The 21,702-nt window shown below is 44.5% G+C and overlaps 1 protein-coding gene across 2 annotated transcripts in view; it reads left to right on the forward strand.

Moving 5' to 3' along the window:
* The window catches only part of TCF20 (transcription factor 20), a 438,087-nt gene that overhangs the window by 259,831 nt on the left and 156,554 nt on the right, over positions 1 to 21,702 (forward strand). The window lies entirely within an intron of this gene.

The following is a 21,702-nucleotide window of genomic DNA, read 5'->3' on the forward strand; positions in this document are numbered from 1 at the left end:
TGATATCTGTAGGCACTTTTATTTGGCCTGAGGAAGTGGGCATAGTCCCACGAAACGCATTGCCTGTGCTTAATATCCTATTAAACTTCCTTACCTAAAGTGAGTTTGTCGTCTGAAGTATGCCACCTCAATCCTTTTCATTTTATTGATTTTAAAGTGTTTTATATACATTGGGCGCCTCTTTACCTTCTACTGTACCCTACTCCCCCCGTCCTTGGAGGGGGCCTTGCACACCTGTCTAAGGAGCGCAGGTTTTTTGCTAAGAGAGCGACCAAGTCCAGGACTGCTGGCAGACCTGAGTGGAGTCAGGTTCAAAATACTCCACTTGCCTGAAGTGGTCGGTTGCCCCCAGGTGCAACCCACCTTTGTGAGTACCTTTCTATAGGAGTATTTTTCAGTAATCGTAACATACTGCACCATTTGGGCTCCCGTGTGTCTTTGTTTTTTCCTTCTAGTACTGTACATAAAATGAACTTGGTCACTAGTCCTGAACGATTTTAGGAAAATATTGAATCGCACGATTTCTGTCAGAAATTGCGATTTCGATTCGATTCACGATTTTCTTCAAATCAAGCTTAAGCATGTGCCTCATACAGACTTCCTCTGTGCCAAGGAGCTGGGGCAGAGCCGTGATAAATCCTAAGCCTAAAGGCTTCATAAACTGGCCAAACTCTAGACCAACAGTGACAGTATAAACAAATGGAGAAAACTTTGCACTTGATCAATGAGTAGTTTTAGTTTGAACCTCATAGTCACACAATCACTGTTTATGATTATAATGTCAAAAACTCTCGACTGTCATACGCTAGAAGTATTGCGTAATAAGGTATTGAACAGTATTACCACAACTTCTATAATATCTTCTGCCCGCCCAGCTGATGATGTACTAGACAAGGAGATGTCAAACTCAGACAGGGGGCCAAAATGTAAAAAGTAAACGAAGTCGAGAGCCAATGAGGGCTGGCGGGGAGATTATCATGTCTTCTATCCCTTGTTTCCCCATGTGGCACTTATTATAGGGGGGATATGAGTGATGACATGTCACAGAGGCGGTGGGGACAGTTAATGTTAGGCTTGGGGTAGGTAGGGTAAAGATAAGTCGTGTGGGGTGTTGCGCTGATACACTCGCACACACTTAATTCTCCATCTCCACTCCATCAGAGCACTTATTGATACACACATCCTGCACGCGCACACGCTCACTCGCTCTCTCTTGCAGAACTCACTGATACACACACATCCTGCAGTACACAACACACTGATATACATATACACACTTTTCCAGCACTCACTGAAACACACACATCCAGCACTCACTGAAACACACACACCCTGCACCACACACTGATATGCACTCACACACATACTTATCCACACACACCATCACGCACTTCAGTCTTGCCTACTGAATCTCCCCCATGGTGTGTAGATCCATGTGCTCTCTCCTGTACTTCGGCAGTGATGGCTTTGGAAGGGGGGAGGAGGGAGGGAATTACTTTTCTGCTTCCAGCCACCTACGGAGCTGCTTTGTTATGCTAAGGAAATGTCAGACAGACAATAGCCTGGTTTACTTATATAGCCTTTTTGACACCTATATATGAACTAAAACAGAAGTAAAGCCAGCGAGAGCCTGTGGGCGGAGTCTGCCGCCCGCCCAGCTGATGATGCGGGCGGGTAGGAAGAGGGAAAGAGAGCAAGAGCCTGCCGCTGGGTCAGCTGATGACAGGAGGAGAAGGAGGAGGCACTGGGCGGAAGAAGAGAGATAATGAGCCGTCGCTATTTGTACACGGAGCTGCTGCTGCGCACAGCGGGAGAAAGACATAGCTGAACTGCTACTACTGCGCAGGTCAGCAGAATATCGTAAAAACCGCCGCTTTGGCGATCACGGAATCGCCGTTTCCGTGATCGCGATTTCGATACAAAAACGATAAATCGTTCAGGCCTATTGGTCACCCCAAATTTCTAAATAGTCTCGGCTGTTAATTCTTCCATGAAGGGAAATCATTGGCCCGGTGTATTTCCAAGAAATGACACCCCAGATCATCACAGAACCTCTGCCATGGTTTACGTTTGGTAGAAGGCAGTCTGGATGAAATGCTTCTTTCGGTTGTCTCCAAACGTACACTCGGCCGGAGGTCGGAAATAAGGTAAAAGATGATTCGTCAGAGAAAATCACATTTTTCCACTGCTCGAGGGACCAATTCTGGTGGTTTCTACACCATCTAAATGCTTTGAAACATTTGTCTTTGAGAGAAGAGGTTTTCTAGTTGCAGTTCTTCTGTGGAATCCAGATTTGTGCAGCTCCTGACAAACAGTTTTTGTGGAAACTGGGTTCTGTAGGTGTTCATTAAGCTCTGCAGTGATTTTAGGAGCCATGGTCTTGCTAGCTTTTCTAACTATTCGATTTAGAGTCCGACGGTCTCTCTGACAACTTCGACTTTCGGCCACAACTGTGCTTTTCTGAGGACGTTGTTCCTTCTCTTTTAAAGGCAGTCATTACTTTTGAGACAGTACCTCTTGAAATGCCAAGCATTCGGGCAGTTTATGTTACAGTAGCGCCTGCCATACGAGCACCAACAATTTGGCCTCTTTAAACAAAAGTTGGTTATAATTTATAAAAATGGCAGATCTCTGAGACTTTCAAATATCTGTAAAAAAAATTATTTTGATTAAACATATCAAATACCCTATATACTCGCATGTAAGCCGATTTTTTGAGCACAATAAATGTGCTCAAAAGTCCCCCTCTCGGCTTACATGCGAGTCATGTGTGGCTGTGTCACCCCTTTCCCCCTCCATATGCTGCCGTGAGAGGTCTGTCAGTGTCTGTGTGTCCCAGCCCCAGGCAGTGGGTGCTTGTCTGCAGAGTGGAGCCGCCGGGGACCCTTGCTGCCTGCATGAAGTATGCAGACGGTGCAGTAGTGGCTTACCTATCAGGATCGTCTGCATTAAGTATGCTGCCAGGAGATATACCACCATGTGAAAGCAGGTTTCTGCGTCCCAGCTGGCGGCTCCGTGCCCACAGGAATGTCACCGGCCACTTGTACGGGATCGCAGCGGTGACGTCAGCGCCGGGGTCTCCTATTCAGCCTGTGACGCTCACGTTGGCTCATCTTTGTGACGCCCTCTAGTGGCGTCTTGGTACACAGTGTGCGTGTCTCACAAGCGGAATAGGATACCCCGGCGCTGACGTCACTGCTGTGATCCCATACTAGTGGCCGGGGACATTCCTGTGGGCACGGAGCCGCCGGCTGGGAGGCGGAAAGCTTCTTTCACAAAGCGGTATATCTCCTGGCAGCATACTTAAAGCAGACAGCCCCAGCGCGGATAGGTACGTTAAGCCACTACTGCACACCCTGCAAGCATGGGGGAGGGGAGGAGAGCATCTACTGCACCTAATATAGGGAGATACAGGGGGCACATCTGGCTAAGTAGGCGGGATGCCTAATATAGTGGGCACATATGGCTATAGTGGAGGGGCACATATGGCTATGGGGGGGGGGATTTCTAATATAGGGGGCATATTTAACTATGGGGGGAAGCCTAATAGGTGGTACATCTGGCAATAGGGCACTGCCTAATACAGGGGCACATCTGGCTATTTATAACTATGTGGGGGGATTCTTCATACTTAAGACACACCTGTCTATTTATCCTATGGTGGGGGCTATAGTGGGGAGGGGGCTTACATGCGAGTCAATGACATTTTCCTGATTTCTGAGGTAAAAGTTGGGGGGTCGGCTTATATGCGGGTCGGCTTATATGCGAGTATATACGGTAACACAAATAAAATTTAACATATGTCAAGTTTTGATTGCTTAAAGTATGTTCAAAGATTAGGATGCCAAAATGTTAGGCGTTTCCATTATTTTGTCCAACCCCTGTATTTCCAGGTCAATCCAGGTTCAATCCAGCTGGTGCCATAGTGTCAAGCTGATTTATCCAGAAAGTTTCAAATCTTCATAGCTGAGATAGGTATTATCCTCTTCTCCAATGTCTAGATAGATACTTTTTAGACTGTGCAGAATTGGGTGCCCTTCACAGAGTTAGAATGAACTTGTCTATAGTGTAGGGACAATGGATGTCCTTTGAAACCTATGTTTTATATTGATACAGTGCTCTCACAGGCTCAGTTTCCACATCAGTTTTTCAGGTTGGTGCAGTTTCTGCTCACGCGAGTAAACTACCCTATTGGGGTATTGCTCAGCTACCGCTGGTGATTGCAGCTATCTATATTAATGAGGTGGTTGTCATACACCGGTTTAAAGTATGTGCAAAGCTTACCATTATTTATGTGAATAATGAAAATTATTTTATATTGATTTATAAGGGACCAGTCTTTTTCTATTAATTATATTACCTGTTTATATAATCGAATAAGGGCTGGTGCACACCAAGAGTGTTTTTTAAAACGCTTGCGGGGGGAAAACCGCTTGGCTGATGAAAGTGAATGGTATGATGCACACCAGAGCGGTTCGTTTTTTTACCCAAACGCAAACTCGGGTCCTGCAACATTTTTGCTGATTTCTGAGGCGATTCTGTCTCAATGTTAAGTATAGGAAAGTGGAAAAACGTTACATCAGAGCTTTTTTACAAGCGTTTTTGTGACAGTAGCTGTTCAGTTACAGCTGTACTGTAACAAAATATAAAAAACACTACACCAAAACGCTCCAAGAAACGCTAGGCATGTTTAGAAAATCTCTCTAAACATGCTTAGAATCGCTCTGAAAAACCTCTTCAAAAACCGCTAGCGTTTGTGGATCCGCTAGCGGATTTTGGTGTGCACTGGCCCTAACAAATGTTTTACCTTTAGAGACAATAGGAATTTTGTCTCCTTCACAGAACAAGTGTGCATTGTGAAAAGTCCCCTAGTGTAATTCATTGTTGTTGATCAAGTCTGTTAAATGTTTGCGATCTGTTAATGGAAATACATATTGATCTTGTGATTATGTACGTAAGCTACAAAGCACTGTTTATATGGGTCTTTGCTATTGTGTAATGTAAATATAATAACAAACTAAGGTCAGGAAGCAAAACATAATAAAATGTACACCATCTGTTAAAGGGACTCCGAGCAGTGCAAAAACTATGGAAAGATGCATACCATTTTGAAGCACTCTTTCTCCTCTTTCCAACGATATATAAACCGCCACCCTACGACTTTTAGTTCATATTCAGCCACTTCAGGGAGGAAGACACCAACCAGGTAGCCAAGAAGGGGATCTTGAATCTGAGCTCTAAAGCTCTGACAAGTGAACTGACGCTACTAAAAAAATGTAAAAAATTTGCACCCAACCAAAAAAATTGATAAATTTGATGCATTCGTAGGTATCAAGCAATTTATGAAGAAACTCTGTTTACAAAAATTATTTTGTTAAGAACCGGAACAATCCGCACGTCCAGACACAGAAGCTACTGCTGCTCCCATGATCTGTTCTGATCTAAAATCCAAATCAATATTTAATCCAGCTCATGAAGCCAGTAAAGCAATCAACATTTTTGAGAAGATGGTCCAAAAAGACATCAAGAAAATTAAGCCTAGATTTTTTGGCAACCTTAAAGGGAACCAGAGAGGAGCGTGTGGAAAAAAAAAGAAAAAGCTTATATACATACCTGGGGCTTCTTCCAGCCCCATAAGCCTGGATCGCTCCCACGCCGCCATCCTCCGCTTCCTGGATCGGCGGTACCGGGTCCCGTCACTTCCGGCGGACGCGGCCAATTGTCCGCATCACAGGGGCTCCCTCCATAGCAGTATGCATGCGGCTGCGCAGTAGGCAGCCGCACGTGTACGTACACGGAGGGAGCCCCGTGTGACACGGACAATTGGCCGCGTCTGCCCGCCGACTGGCGGCCATGACGGGGACCCGGTACCGGCGGATCCAGGCAGCAGAGGACGGCGGCGTGGGAGCGATCCGTGCGTATGGGGCTGGAAGAAGCCCAAGGTATGTATCAAATCTTTTTTATGGGGCCTCTGGTTCCCTTTAATACCGAACAAAAGAAATCCTTGAAAAAAAGATGATACACCCATAACCATAAGACCGGCTGATAAGGGGGGAGGTCTTGTGATACAAAACAACGAAGATTACAAATTGGAAGTATACCGACAACTGGATGACCGAAATACATACGAGAAATTAAAATCTGACCCAACTAAACTATATGTCAAGGAACTGGAGTCACATATATAAATGTAGAAAAACAGAATCATACTTTCAATTCATCAGAATCAAACTACCTAACAATAAAAAATCCAAGGATTCCAGTATACTGTCATCTACCCAAGATCCACAAACTATTAGAAATCCCCACCTGGGAGGCCCATTATATCAGGCATAGGATCTCTTACCTCAAATCTGTCACAACATGTTGATTGCTATTTACATACGAAAGTACGTTAGACTAATATATAAAAGACAGTGGGCACTTCATCAGGACAATAAAAACCATCAGTTGGTAAGAAGAATACTGGCTCTGCTCAGTTGATGTCAGCTCACTGTATAAAGTGATTCCTCATGCCAAGGGAATCGAGGCCAGAAAGTACCACTTGGAATTGAGATGTGAACTTCATGCTACTCAGATTGCTTTATTTTGGACAGTATACAATTTATTTTAACACACAATTTTTTCTATAATGGCGACTTTTACCGACAGAGAAGCGGGACTTTGATGGGCATGAGATTCATGCTGGCATTTGCAAATTTGTACATGGCCCATAGGGAAAAACGTGTCCTTATGGGTCCATGTGGGCCCGGCGCGAGTCTCACGCTCTGGAAGTGTTTTATAGATGACGCCTTCTTCGTCTGAAAGGGCTCTTATGAAACCTTAGAAGAGTTCTTGAAGTGGAACAATAAACTTTCTGGACCTCACAGTGTTTGTAAATAATAGTGAGCTTTGCACCAAAACCTACTTTAACCCAGTGAATGCCAACAACTTCATAAATATAGATAGCTGCCATCACCAGCGGTGGCTGAGCAATATTGCAATGGGGCAGCTTACTCGCGTGAGGAGAAACTGCACCGACCTGAAAGACTGACACGGAATCAGAAGTCCTTACAAACAGATTTATGGATAAAGGCTACCCCCTGGAGGTGGTAATCAAGGCAAGAACAAAAGCCAAAATAATAGAGCCGAACTGGTCAGTGTTCGGGACGTGAAATAGAAAAAAGGAGGATGACTTACCGGTACCTTGTCTGATCATGCAGTATTCATCTCAAAATGTGACCGTAAGTAAAAATAGTAAAGAAACATTGGAACATCTTCAGAGGATAACATTTTAGCACAGCTGCTTCCAGATCATCCGAAATTGATCTTCAAGAAGGCTTTTAATTTGGGTACAAATTGTTAGGAACATTAACCAATCTGGAAAGAACCAAGGAAAAGGGAATATTCTGGAACTGTGGCTACTGTGTGATGTGCAAAAGCTCAAAATACAAGATATCAGCAGTCAAAGAAATTGCAGGCACTAATAACTGCATGACCTTCAAAATCCAGAGGGACGATCTCTTGCAATACTGCAGGAGTGATTTATGTAATAGCATGTCCATGTAACAAACACTATGTGTGTCGAACAAAGGAGACCATTGAAGGGAGCGCCAGCGAGAGCACTTTATCAATATAAACAAATATAAACATAGGTTTCAAAGGACATCCATTATCCCTACACTATAGACACGTTCATGCCAACTCTGTGAATGGCACCCAATTCTGCACAGTCTAGAAAGTATCTATACATTGGAGAGGAGGAGACTACCTATCACAGCTATCAAGACTTGAAACTTTCTGGATATACTAGCTTGACACTATGGCACCAGCCGGATTGAACCTGGATTGACCTGGAAATATATTTATATGCCTTCAACTAAATGAAGTAAGAAACATGCAGGAAGATCCTATTCCAACTGGTTTCTCTACATATATTTGGGCTTCATTCGCTGCGGGACGTGGGTGAGCTGCGTTATCAGGTCCTATGGCGCAGCTTGCCGTGCTTTGGTGGTGGGCCTGTGGGACGTTGTGGTAGCGTGCTGCGGTGCCTCTAGACGCACGCGATGGTTGGTACAGGGAGGCATGCTTTTCATTTCCTGTGTGCTTTGCTGTACCTACTGTATGTGACGGTGGCGCGACATTGATGTGCGTTGCCATTTTTTTGTTGTGTTTTTTTTTGCATTGTGATGCCGCATTTTGACTTTGGCGGGGTAACGCGGTGCAGCGTCCCAATTGTGGAATTAGCCTACAACTCTATCGTGAAAAACTGGGATCTGTCTGTACAACAGTCACTCCTGAAAAAATTGGATTAAAATTTAGGCCTGGAATGACCTATTTATATAACTGTTACCCCTGGAATAAATTGGGATTGGAACCACCCATCTGTACAGCCATCACTCTTGGGACAAATGGGTATTTGATTTGGTACTTAAACCACCTGTTTGCACAGCTGTCACTCCTAGAATAAAGTTGAAATGAGCAAATGAACTTTGGATGAAGAGGCTCTGGACTGAACTGCCGCTCAGGAAGATGGTGCCTTGGTTGGCAGTCATGGCTACAGGATTCTGGCTTTTTCTTGTTTTTCTTCCCTTTTCCCTATCCGTTCACCTTGTTTTCCCCCCTGAAGGTGTGCAGTGTGGTCCGGTGTAGCCTGGGATGCTGGTGCGGTTTGTGGGAAGTTCACATACTGGATTTTTTTCTGCCTTGCTGTTGCCCGGGTCTGTTGTCACTGCAGGCCTTACTAAAGTGGCCAATGATCTTACAGCTAAATCCTAAGACCATTATTCCATACTCCTCCTTGATCTGTCATCAGCGTTTGATTCTGTCAACCACTCTTTACTCCTACAGATCCTTTCATCTATAGGCATAAAGGGCATTGCTCTCTCCTGGATATCTTCATATCTCCCTGGAAGGTCTTTCACTCTCTCTTACTCTGATCAGATCACCTCTCCACATCTTTTGTCTGTTGGGGTACCTCAAGGCTGGTCCTTGGTCCCCTCCTCTTTTCCATGTACATGCACGGCCTTGGTAACTTAATCCACTCATTTGGCTTTCAATACCACCTATATGCACAATGATACACAACTGTACCTCTCGATCCCCAGACCTCAACTCCCTGCTTTCATGACCTCTCGCTTCTTAAAACTTACGAATAAAATAGAAGTAATCTTTTCACCATCTCTGTCCACCTCTCTGCCTGATATAATAATAAATGTTAATAACACCCCTATAACTTCAGTTCCCAAAGCGTGGTGCTTAGGGGTAATACAGTATTTGATTCTTCTCTCTTTTATTCCTCACAGTCACTCCCTAGCCTGCTCTTGTCATCTCCAACTCAAAAACCTATCCTGCATACAATCTTTTTTCACTCATGGCACTACTAAAATGTTAGTACATGCTCTTATTATATCTCACTTGGACTAATCTAATAACTGTTTGGTGGACTACCAATGAACCAACTGACACCCCTCCAATCTGTACTGAACTCTTTCCGCATCTTTCATCTCTCTTTTCGGTCTCCCTCTGCTGCTCTTCTGTCAAGCTCTTCATTGGCTGCCAATTACAGAGAGGATCCACTTTAACTCTAAACCCTAACCAACAAAGCTCTCCACAATCTCTCTCCCCTGTACATCTCCTCATTACTTTCCAGATACCAACCCAACTGCAATCGCAGATCTGCACAGATTTTGTCCTCTCTCTAGAATTACCTCCTTGGATTTACGTATACAGGACTTCTCATGTGCCTCACCCCTCCTCTGGAATGCTCTCCACTGCACATCCGTCACTCTCCAACCTTTGAAATCTTTAAATGCTCCCTCAAAGCTCACTTTTTCCAACGAGCATATACTCTATTTCAAATGGATACAGCGCTCACCACCCTTTCTCAACCGTTAATCAGTCTGCAGCTGGCTGCCAATAGGTGAAACCAAACAGTTCTTCTCCTATGCCAAAATATTTCCCAAGTGCAGCAGCGCATCCAGCGTTTTTTCTTTCAATGTTGTCGCCTGTTTATATACCTAAAATGAGGTAAGAAATATGCACATAGCGTGTGATCCTCTTTGCACCAGTACACCCTGTGTATTCACACACACTGTGCAAGGAGCCCTATCACCACATGCAGGTTGGGGGTCACACTCCCCCCTTCGTTTCCCTGCTCGCCACAGATATGCTTCAAAACAGGCGCATCAAAAACATCAACAACCGCCAGCAGCTTGATCTATAAAATAGGACAGCCGCCTCCTCATAGCATAAAATCCTCTTTAATACGATTAAAAACTCATATACAAATATGCGTACCAGAAAGTAGTTTGAAAAAGGCACATCTCATAAAACTGCATACCGCCCTCCAGGCTTCCAGGGGGAAGCCTGGAGGGCATATTTGTATATGAGTTTTTAATCGTATTAAGGAGGATTTTATGCTATGAGGAGGCGGCTGTCCTTATATTTTATAGATCAAGCTGCTGGCGGTTGTTGATGTTTTTGATGCGCCTGTTTTGAAGCATATCTGTGGTGAGCAGGGAAACGAAGGGGGGAGTGTGACCCCCAACCTGCATGTGGTGATAGGGCTCCTTGCACAGTGTGGGTGAATACACAGGGTGTACTGGTGCAAGGAGCATATACATATATATAACTTAGGCTATTCCCCCTTTGAGCTCTCGTCAAATTTTACTGCTTGCTAGATAACCTAAATACACAATGCCTGTATTTATACTGCACATTTTCCCACCTCTTGTTACCCCTCATTCCTTTAGACTGTAAGCTCACAAGGGACAAGGGCAGGGCTTTCTCACCCTTTTGTGTATTGGAATTTGTTATTCATTTCATAGCTTGCACTCTATTATACATTTTTTTCCTCTTGTTACATCTGTCCCTGTAATCACCAGTTCTGCATTTTATATCATTGTCTGTATCATTATGTGCCCCTTGTTGTTTTCCTACTTTGCACATCACCATGGTTGGCGCTTTATAAGTAATAACATTTGTCAAATAGGGATATTCACTATGTAGAACTGTGTGCCAGCCCTATGTCTGCACAGCATAACTGATAGTCTCAGTCAGGGCCGTTTCTAGCCTTTTTGTCACCCCAGGCAAGAAGAAATCCTGTCTATCCCCCGCCCCTCCCTCCAAAAACCTGCCAAACACAACCTTCCTGCACTCTCCAGTTTTTATGTAAATGCAGAGTATAACGCAGCAAGCAGAAGCTGTGCTCTCACATCTCCGCTGGAGTCTAGTGCTTTGTTTCCGTCTCATTCCCCGCTGCTGGGCCTAGTGCCTAGCATCTCCTACTGCATGTAGTGTGATTAAACGCAACATGAGGAGAGTGAGTTGCCAGCAGTAGAAGGGGCAGAAGACAGACAGGATGGTTGCACAGCACTGGACTCTGGCGGGGTGGTTATAGCACAGCTTCTGCATTTTACACACTGGGCTGTGGGAGTGCAGGAAGGGGACAGACCGCAGCACAATGGGACATAAGGAGGCATAGAGGGAGGTACAAAGGGGACAGAAGGAGCCTATGTACAGAGGGATGCACAGGGGGGCAGAGGTAGCACAGGGGGACAGAAGGAGGCACAGTGTGACTGAAGGAGGTACACAGAGGGGACAGAAGGAGGCACAGGGAGACAGATGGGAGGCACAAAGTGAGCTGGAGGAGGAAGAGGGGGACAATAAGGAGGCACAGGGGTCAGAAGGCAGCTCAGTAAGACAGAGAGATGCACAGGGGTCAGAAGGCAGCTCAGTAAGACAGAGAGATGCACAGGGGGTAGAGGTAGCACAAGGACAGAACAAGGCACAAGTAGACAAAAGGGGGACATTTTACAGGTCATGTGGACTGTGGTAATTTCTTAAGCAGTTATTACGCGTCTTTGTGGCGTTTCTCTGGCGGCTGACTTGAAAGGGACGGCAACGCCAAGTGGCAAGTTCTGATTATATAGGAGATTTGAGAGGAGAAAAGCAGTCTTAAGGGAGATTGATTATTTTAGATGTATGCATACATGAAGTAATTAGGCAGCATAGAAATCCAGTTAGTGGATCCTGGGATTTTCTGACATCCAGGCAAACGGCTGGAAGGAGGCTGACTTATAGGTTCAAAGTGTGCAGGCTAACAATTTATGTATTTTAATAAACCCTTTTGCATTTTATTACATATGCAGTGGCGCATGAGTTTTATTGTTATAAGTAATAACATTTGTCAAATAGGGATATTCACTATGTAGAACTGTGTGCCAGCCCTATGTCTGCACAGCATAACTGATAGTCTCAGTCAGGGCCGTTTCTAGCCTTTTTGTCACCCCAGGCAAGAAGAAATCCTGTCTATCCCCCCCCCCCCCCCCCCTCCCTCCAAAAACCTGCCAAACACAACCTTCCTGCACTCTCCAGTTTTTATGTAAATGCAGAGTATAACGCAGCAAGCAGAAGCTGTGCTCTCACATCTCCGCTGGAGTCTAGTGCTTTGTTTCCGTCTCTTTCCCCGCTGCTGGGCCTAGTGCCTAGCATCTCCTACTGCATGTAGTGTGATTAAACGCAACATGAGGAGAGTGAGTTGCCAGCAGTAGAAGGGGCAGAAGACAGACAGGATGGTTGCACAGCACTGGACTCTGGCGGGGTGGTTATAGCACAGCTTCTGCATTTTACACACTGGGCTGTGGGAGTGCAGGAAGGGGACAGACCGCAGCACAATGGGACATAAGGAGGCATAGAGGGAGGTACAAAGGGGACAGAAGGAGCCTATGTACAGAGGGATGCACAGGGGGGCAGAGGTAGCACAGGGGGACAGAAGGAGGCACAGTGTGACTGAAGGAGGTACACAGAGGGGACAGAAGGAGGCACAGGGAGACAGATGGGAGGCACAGAGTGGGGCTGGAGGAGGAAGAGGGGGACAATAAGGAGGCACAGGGGTCAGAAGGCAGTCAGTAAGACAGAGAGATGCACAGGGGTCAGAAGGCAGCTCAGTAAGACAGAGAGATGCACAGGGGGTAGAGGTAGCACAAGGACAGAACAAGGCACAAGTAGACAAAAGGGGGACAGGAGACACAATAAGACAAAGGGATGCACAGGGGGAGGGGGCAGGAGTAGCACAAGGGGACAGAAAGAGCCTAGGGACAGGGGGAAGAGGTAGCACAAGGGGACAGAAAGGGGCATTAGGGTCAGGAAGCACAGGCCAACTGAAGGAGGCACAAAGGGGGACAGATGGAGGCGCAAAGTGGGACAGGAGGAGGCACAGTGAGAAAGAGGGATGCACAGGGGGCAGAGGTAGCACAAGGGGACAGTAGGAGGCACAGGGGGACTGAGTAGGCACAAAGGGTGGGCAGAAGGAGGCAAAGTAAGACAGAGGGATGCACAGGGGGACAGAGGTAAAACAAGGTTATAGAAGGAGTCACGGGGATCAAGGAGGCACAGGCGGACTTAAGGGGGGGGGGGCAGAGGTGTAGCACAGGGGTACTGGAGGAGGCATTAGGAGACAAAAAGAGGCAGAAAGGGGGACAGAGGGACTCACAGGAGGACAAAAAGACACATGGTGCAGAGGTGCCACAGGGGACAGGAGAAGGCACAGGGGGACAGAGGGAGGCGGAGGGGGGAGCAGCAGAAACAGGTGATAGAACACCCATGGGAGGGGCTTAATCCATGGGCATGGCAATCCCCCCCCCCCCCAAAGAACCATTGGCACTCCAGGCAATGCGCTAGAATGCCTAAGCCTAAAGACGGCTCTGGTCTTAGTCGTATAAAGAAGGCAAGAAATTCCAGAATTTGATTCTTGACAAGGCACACTTATTATTTAGTATTTATATTTAGTCTTGTCACTTAACTGTCCCTCAGTGGTGCTCACAATCTAATCCCCACCAAAGTCGTGTTCATTGTAATCTAGGGCCAAATGGATAAATGAAAGCCGATGAACTCATCTGTATGGTTTTGGGATAGTTACATAGTTATTTGAGTTGAAAAGACATACATCGATCGAGTTCAACCAGAGAACAAAGTAGAAAACCAGCCTGCTCCCTCACATATCCCTGTTGATCCAGAGGAAGACGAAAAACCCTTACAAGGCATGGTCCAATTAGCCCCAAAAGGGAAAAAAATTCCTCCCCGACTCCAGATGGCAATCAGATCAAATCCCTGGATCAACATCACCGGGCGTTACCTAGTAATTGTAGCCATGGATGTCTTTCAACGCATGGAAAGAATCTAAGCCCCCTTTAAATGCAGGTATAGAATTTGCCATTACTACTTCCTGTGACAATGCATTCCACATCTTAATCACTCTTACTATAAAGAACCCTTTCCTAAATAAATTGCTAAAACGTTTTTCCTCCATGCGCAGATCATGTCCTCTAGTCCTCTGAGAAGGCCTAGGGACAAAAAGCTCATCTGCCAAGCTTTTTATATTGCCCTCTGATGTATTTATACATGTTAATTAGATCCCCTCTATGGCGTCTTTTCTCTAGACTAAATAAACCCAGTTTATCTAACCTTTCTTGGTAAGTGAGACCTTCCATCCCTTGTATCAATTTTGTTGCTAGTCTCTACACCTGCTCCAAAACTGCAATATCTTTCTTGTAATGTGATGCCCAGAACTGAATTCTATATTCCAGATGTGGTCTTACTAGAGCGTTAAACTGGCAATATTATGCTAACATCTCAAGTTTTGAATACGGTTATTTAACTTGTCGATGAGTACTCCTAAGTCCTTCTCCAAGTTTTTTTTTTTTTTTTTTACAAATCAATTTTTATTGGTTTTCAAACAAACAAACAAGTACAACATGGATCCTGACGCAATCAATCAGACATTTGTCTCCTTTCACCAGGCTTTATACACCTCTAGAGCTAATTATAATGAAGATGACCGCCTAAAAAACTTACAACAGATTAATATTTCCAATTTCTCAGAGGGCACCTCTGCCGCCTTAGATAAGGCCATTACAGTCGAGGAGGTGCAACAGGCTATCTCAGAGATGAAACCTTCTCCAAGTTTGATGTCCCCAACTGTATCCCATTTATTTTGTATGGTGCCAGACCATTGGTACGACCGAAATGCATGACTTCACATTTTTCAACATTGAATTAAATCTGCCATTTATGTGCCCATATAGCCATCCTATCCAGATCCTGTTGCAATGTCACTATCTTCCTGAGAGTTGATGATTCTGCACAATTTTGTGTCATCTGCAAAAATAGCAACATTGCTTTCTACTGCATCTAGTAGGTCATTAAAAAATAAATTGAAGAGCATTGGATCCAGTACAGACCAATGCAGGACCCCACTGCTAACAGTCACCCATTTTGAGTATGATCCATTGACCACAACTCTTTGTTTTCTGTCTTATTAGCCAGTTCCCTATCCATGCATACAGACTCTTCCCCAGTCCTTGCATCCTCAACTTTTGCACCAGACTTTTGTGGGGGACAGTGTCGAAGGCCTTAGCAAAGTCCAAGTATATCACATCTACAGCATTCTCAATATCCACATTAAGGTGGCCATACACTGGCCCGATTTGCGGCAGTTTCGACAGCAGATTCGATCACTGGGATCGAATCTGCTGCCAATCGTTCGCGCAACACGCACCCGCCGATCCGATTTCCTCCCGAAATCGGATCGGTCCGTCGATCGCGCCGTGCGGGAAATTACCCTCGATCGCCCGCGGGTAGGGAGCGCGTCGCTAGCGGCGGCCGATCCGATCAGGTATACATTACCTGAGGCTGGCTCCCGGGCATCCCGTCCGTCACTGCTCCCGTCATGGCACCTCCGGCATCCTCGTATAACTTCCGCTGTCATGCCAGTGACAGCGGAAGTACAACTAGAGGGCGCTCTATTTGAACTTCCGCTGTCACTGGTGTGATAGCTTAAGTTCTATGCGGATGCCGGAGCCGGAGGTGCCACATGACGGGGACATCACGCCCGGGAGCCAGCCTCAGGTAATGTATACCGGCGGGGGGAGCGGCGGCAGCACCACCACAACAGATTGTGATCGGTTTCAGGCTGAAATCGATTCACAATCTGTTTGCAGGAAAGGCAGCCATACGATCCCTCTCTGATCAGATTCGATCAGATAGGGATCTGTCAGCTGGTCGATCTGATGGCACATCGACCAGTGTATGGCTGCCTTTAGCGTTCACTACCTCATAACAGCAGAGCATGTTAGTCAAACAGGACCTGTCTTTAGTAAACCCATGCTGATTCTGAGAAATAAGATTATTTTCTACTATGAAGTCACATATAGTATAGTTTGCATACAACTGATGTTAAGCTTACCAGTCTATAATTTCCTGGATCTGATTTTTTTGCCCTTCTTAAATAATGGGAAAAGTGGGCTGTACGCCAATCTACTGGTACTCTGCAAGTTGAAAGAGAGTCACAAAAGATGAGATAAAGGGGTTTATCTATAACTGAACTTAATTCCCTTAGGACCCGAGGATGCAGAAGCCCTAGACATGGACACTGTAATGACAGGTCCAAGTATGTTTCACTACACTAACAGGGGCAGAGAATTACACATCAAAACCACACTCAAAGAGAAATGAATGCTACATAGGGACACCACCCTGACAGGAGCAGGGATGCGATACGGACACCACCCTGAGGCCCCATTCACACTTAAAAACGCAAACACAAGTGTTTTGCGTTTTGTGCACTGTTTTTTTTCCCTCCTCCCAGCGCTCCACTGCTTGCTGCGTTTTAGTAAAAAGCGATTTTCTAAGCACTTTTTCAGAGCGGTTTTGTAACTCACTCCCTGACGCAAGTCAGGAAGTGAACTCTTTGACCCAGAAAATAATAAATAAATAAAATGTAGAATGCAATCACTGCACAAAACGATTTTGTGAGCGTTTTGCTATACCTTCCATTATAGCAAAAACGCCTCAAAAATGGTACAGGCACCGCTTTGCTGAGCAGATCGGAAACGAACTCCGCTGTGAACTCTCTCATAGGGAATCATTGCACAAGCGGTTTGTGGGCGATTTTAAAAATTGCCTGTGCCTGAAAAAAGGCGGAAAACGCCCCTAATGTGAACGGGCCCTGGCAGAGGCAGGGATGCTTCACAGGGACACCACACTGACAGGAACAGGGATACTTCACAGGGACACACCACTGACAGGAACAGACATGCTACACAGGGACACTGCAATGACAGGAACAGGGGGACAAGTAGAGGAAATCCATACACTCTGTAACCCCCTCAGGCGTACTCACTGGTGCTGGTGCTGGATCTGGATAAACCAAACCATCATACGCAACAAGAGAAGGATCTGCAGACTTCAGATGAGTTCGTAAAAAGCTGGATGACTTAATTGCAAAAATCCACAAAAAGACATAAACATCCACAGGATAAAACTTGATACGTATCGTACTCAGTATGCACCCTTAGTCATAGTTTCAAAGAACCTGAGAAACAAGTGGGACCTTTATAGGTGGGGAGGGAAAACCCCATCCTCGCTAACAAAGGTTGTAACCACATAAAATTGAAAGAGACAAGTGCATTTCACATAACACACAATGAAGCATATAAAACCAGTGTTTGCAAAATCATTGTATATAAAGATAGTAAAATTTTTCTTATGCACAGGAATTGCTACAAGTGGTATTGATAAAAGTGCCTGACACTAGCTAAATGAAGGTGTAATAATAATTAGATACAACTATTATGCATACCTACAAATGCAAATACGCATGCAACCTAAATGTACAGTGCTGCCCATAATTATTCATACCCCTAGCAAATTTTGACTTAAAGTTACTTTTATTCAACCAGCAAGTAATTTTTTATGGGAAATGACATAGGTGTCTCCCAAAACATAATAAGATGATGTACAAGAGGCATTATTGTGGAAGAAAAAAGAAATTCTCAGCTTTTATTTACATTTGTGCAAAAAGTGTCCATTCCAAAATTATTCATACCCTTCTCAATAATCAATAGAAAAGCCTTTATTGGCCATTACAGCAATCAAAGGCTTCCTATAATAGCAGACCAGCTTTTTGCATGTCTCCACAGATATTTTTGCCCTTTCATCTTTAGCAGTGAGCTCTAAATGTTTCAGGTTGGAGGGTCTTTTTGCCATCACCCTGATCTTTAGATCCCTCCACCAGATTTTCAATTGGATTCAAGTCAGGACTCTAGCTGGGCCACTCCAAGACGTTAATGTTGTTGTCAAAAGTTTGCGAAAGTTTCTTCTCCACTTTTGCTGTGTGTTTTGGGTCATTGTCATGCTGAAATGTCCACTGATGCCCAAGGCCAAGTTTCTCTGCAGACTGCCAGATGTTGTCATTAAGAATCCTCATGTATTGCTCTTTTTTTCATTGTGCCGTTTACTGTGATTAGGTTCCCTGGTCCATTGGCTGAAAAGCACCCCCAAAGCATTAGGTTCCCACCACCATGTTTGACAGTGGGGATGGTGTTCTTTGGGTTGAAGGCTTCTCCTATTTTACACCAAATGAAGGAAACATTGTGACCAAACAGTTACATTTTAGTTTCATCTGACCATAACACAGAAGATCAGAAGTCGTCTTCTTTGTCCATAGGAGCATTTGCAAAGGCCAAGCAAGCTTTTGTGTGCCTTATCTGGAGGAGTGGCGTCCTTGTTCTGAACCCGTGGAACCCAGCAGTTTGCAGTGTCCGTTACATTGTCTGCTTTGAGACATTGCCACCAGCAGAGCCCAGATTCACCAGGATGGCCTTGGTGGTGATCCCTGGATTCTTTTTCACCTATCTCACTATCCTTCTGGCCAGCACAGGTGTCACTTTTGGCCTCCGACCACATCCTCTGAGATTTTTCACAGTGCGGAACATCTTGTATTTTTTAATAATACTTTGCTCTGTAGCCTGGAACTTGAAAATCTTTAGAAATGGCCCTGTAGCCCTTTCCTGACTTGTGAGCAGCCACAATGCACAGCCGCAGGTCCTCACTGAGCTCCTTAGTCTTAGCCATGTCTGTCCACAAACCAACTGCAGAGAGCTGCTGTTTTTCACCTGTTGAGTTGATTAAAACAGCTGTTTTCAATTAATTATACTCATACTGTGCAGTGTGATCTGGTTTGCATATATTCCTGTATTGTCTTATTGCTGTATGTCACCTCTAAATATTGTCTGTAACCTTAACTAATGTACAGTGCTGCGTAATATGTTGGCGCTTTATAAATACAATAAATAAATAATCAGGGTAGTTAGGATGCTTTATAACAGCTTGGACTATTTGGAATGGTATAGGACTTTGGATTTTCCCACAGACTGTGACAGTTTGTGAAGGGTATGAGTAATTTTGGAGTGGATATTTTTTGCTCAAATGTAAATAAAAGCTGAGAAATGTTTTTTTTTTCCACAATAATGCCTCTTGTACATTGTCTTATTATCTTTTAGGAGACATCTGTCATTTCCCATCAAAAAATTACTTGCTGGTTCATAAAAGTAATTTTAAGTCAAAATTTTCCAGGGGTATGAATAATTATGGGCAGCACTGTAATAGATACCTGCAAAAGCAAATATGCATGAAACCTGAATGTAATAGATACAGTACTTGCAAAAGCAAATATGCATGCAACCTAAATATAATAGATGCCTGCAAATGCAAATACGCATGCAACCTGAATGTAACAGAAGCCTTTGAATGCGCATGCAACCTGAATGTAATAGATACCTGCAAATGCAAATACACATGCAACCGCAATGCAATAGATTAGTAGATATCTTAAATAATTTCAAGCTAAAAATCATACACTGGACTCAATTCCCAGTGTGTGTTGAGACTGTCAGGAGTGCGCATGTTCATTAGGTACTGTATGTTCAGGAGAAGCCTCAAGAGATCACCCCCCAGACCAGACAGTACACTCGTTAAACTCCCTTGAAAACAAAGGAGCTCATGTCTCCCTTGTAAAATGCCGCAAAATGCTTTGAGACAGCTGATTTGTTTTTAAAGTTTTCCAGTTGGCTCCACTGTAGTGTTTCCCTTTGCATGATCTAAGATTACATGAAGTGCAACCCACATATTGAAGTCGAAAACATGTGCAATAAATCACATATATGACACATCTCATGTCATAATTCACGTGTTGCTTAATAGAAAAGGATTTATTAGCGAAATATGATAAGATAGAGGTACCTCTCTGATGACACTTATAGCAATGGCATGTGGAAAAACCACATGGATAAGAACCCACAGTAGTCAGCCAAGTGGGGGCACGCGTCAAGGGCTGGGACCGGAACAAGCTGGAAGACAGACCGGACCCCGAGGTACGGGGCCTACGTTATATGAAGCGGCACCCCCTGTCTAGGACCGTTTTAAGTTTTGCATCGGAGTGCAGCTCTGTAAGATATTGCTTTATAACATTGATGATTTTATTATATTCCAGACTGTACTCCATGACAAACATAATTGCTTCTGTCCCGCTCACGCACAGTACCCCTTAAAATCTCACTGCGTGGTCTTTTAGTGGCCTTTAATCGGCCAGTTTTTAGTTGTTTGTGAGTATAACCTCTGAGTCTCTAATCGACCAGATCACACTCCCTATCCAAGTCAGCCTGATTGGAGCAGTTCCTAACCACTCTAATATATTATCCCGTGGGAATCGCATTGACAGTATGTTTAGGGTGACATGAGTTAGCCAAAAGGATAACTGATGTAGGCTTGCGAAAAGTACGTGTGGCTACTTTCAGTGGTGCGATCACTCACCAATGTAAGATCCAAATAATCAACACTACTACAATTAGTGTTGATTGTACAATTCAGGCTGATGCCTATGACAGCTGATCATCGTCATTGGCTGGCGGGAGGAAGGGAAAAATAAATAAAATAAAGGGAAATGTATAAAAAAGAAAAACCGTATAAAAAAAAAAAACATCATGGGAGCGATCAGAGCCCACCAACCGAAAGCTCTGTTGGTGGGCAGAAAAGGGGGGATCACTTGTGTACTGAGTTGTAGGGCCCTGCAGTGAGCCCTTAAAGCTACAGTGGCCTGAATTGTAAAAAATTGCCTGGTCACTAGGGGAGTTTAAGCCTACGGTCCTGATTCCCTCTCCGTTTCACTTACACTCAGGTTCTGCACCAAAAGATTACCTTGTATAATTTTTGTCCCTATGTCAGGATCTGGGATATCTTTATCCCAGTTTTTCAGATGAATATGGATCCATTGTTCACCTTTACGTGTCATCAAGGTCTTCTGGATCTCTGCTAATGACTTACTATGAACAGTAGGAGCCAATACGTTATCAACATCATTCACACACACACCAGGAAACCTGGATGTCCCCAGAATGGCATTTACTTAGAGATATACATGGGAAGAGTACATTTTTTCCTTAGTTCCCTCCAGGCTGCCCAAGTATCTTTGATTGTTCTACTGAATTTAACTTTAGGGTGGAGATTTTTATAGGGTGTGTAGTATCGCCAGCACTGACCACGTTAGTGCTGATTACAAAGTGTAATTTGAAAAGATATCAGTGTGGTTCACCCAATGCTGTATATGTCTAAATAAACACGCCAAACTGTAAGACAAATAATTCCAAATAATTGTAATTATCAGGTAATCCCACCCCTGCTTGTGATTTAGGCATTTTTAATTTGAACAGAGCCACTCTGGGTTTTTTGCTCACCCAAAGGAAGTGCATAAAAGCTCTCTCCAACAACCGCACATCTTTGTATTTGATCCAGAGGGGAATGGTCTGAAGGGGTTATAACACCCTTCCATAAATGACCGATTTCATAAGAGCACTTCTTCCCATTAAATTAACTGGTAGTTTTTCC

Source organism: Hyperolius riggenbachi, chromosome 6 (assembly GCF_040937935.1).
Source record: "Hyperolius riggenbachi isolate aHypRig1 chromosome 6, aHypRig1.pri, whole genome shotgun sequence".
Taxonomy (NCBI): Eukaryota; Metazoa; Chordata; class Amphibia; order Anura; family Hyperoliidae; genus Hyperolius; species Hyperolius riggenbachi.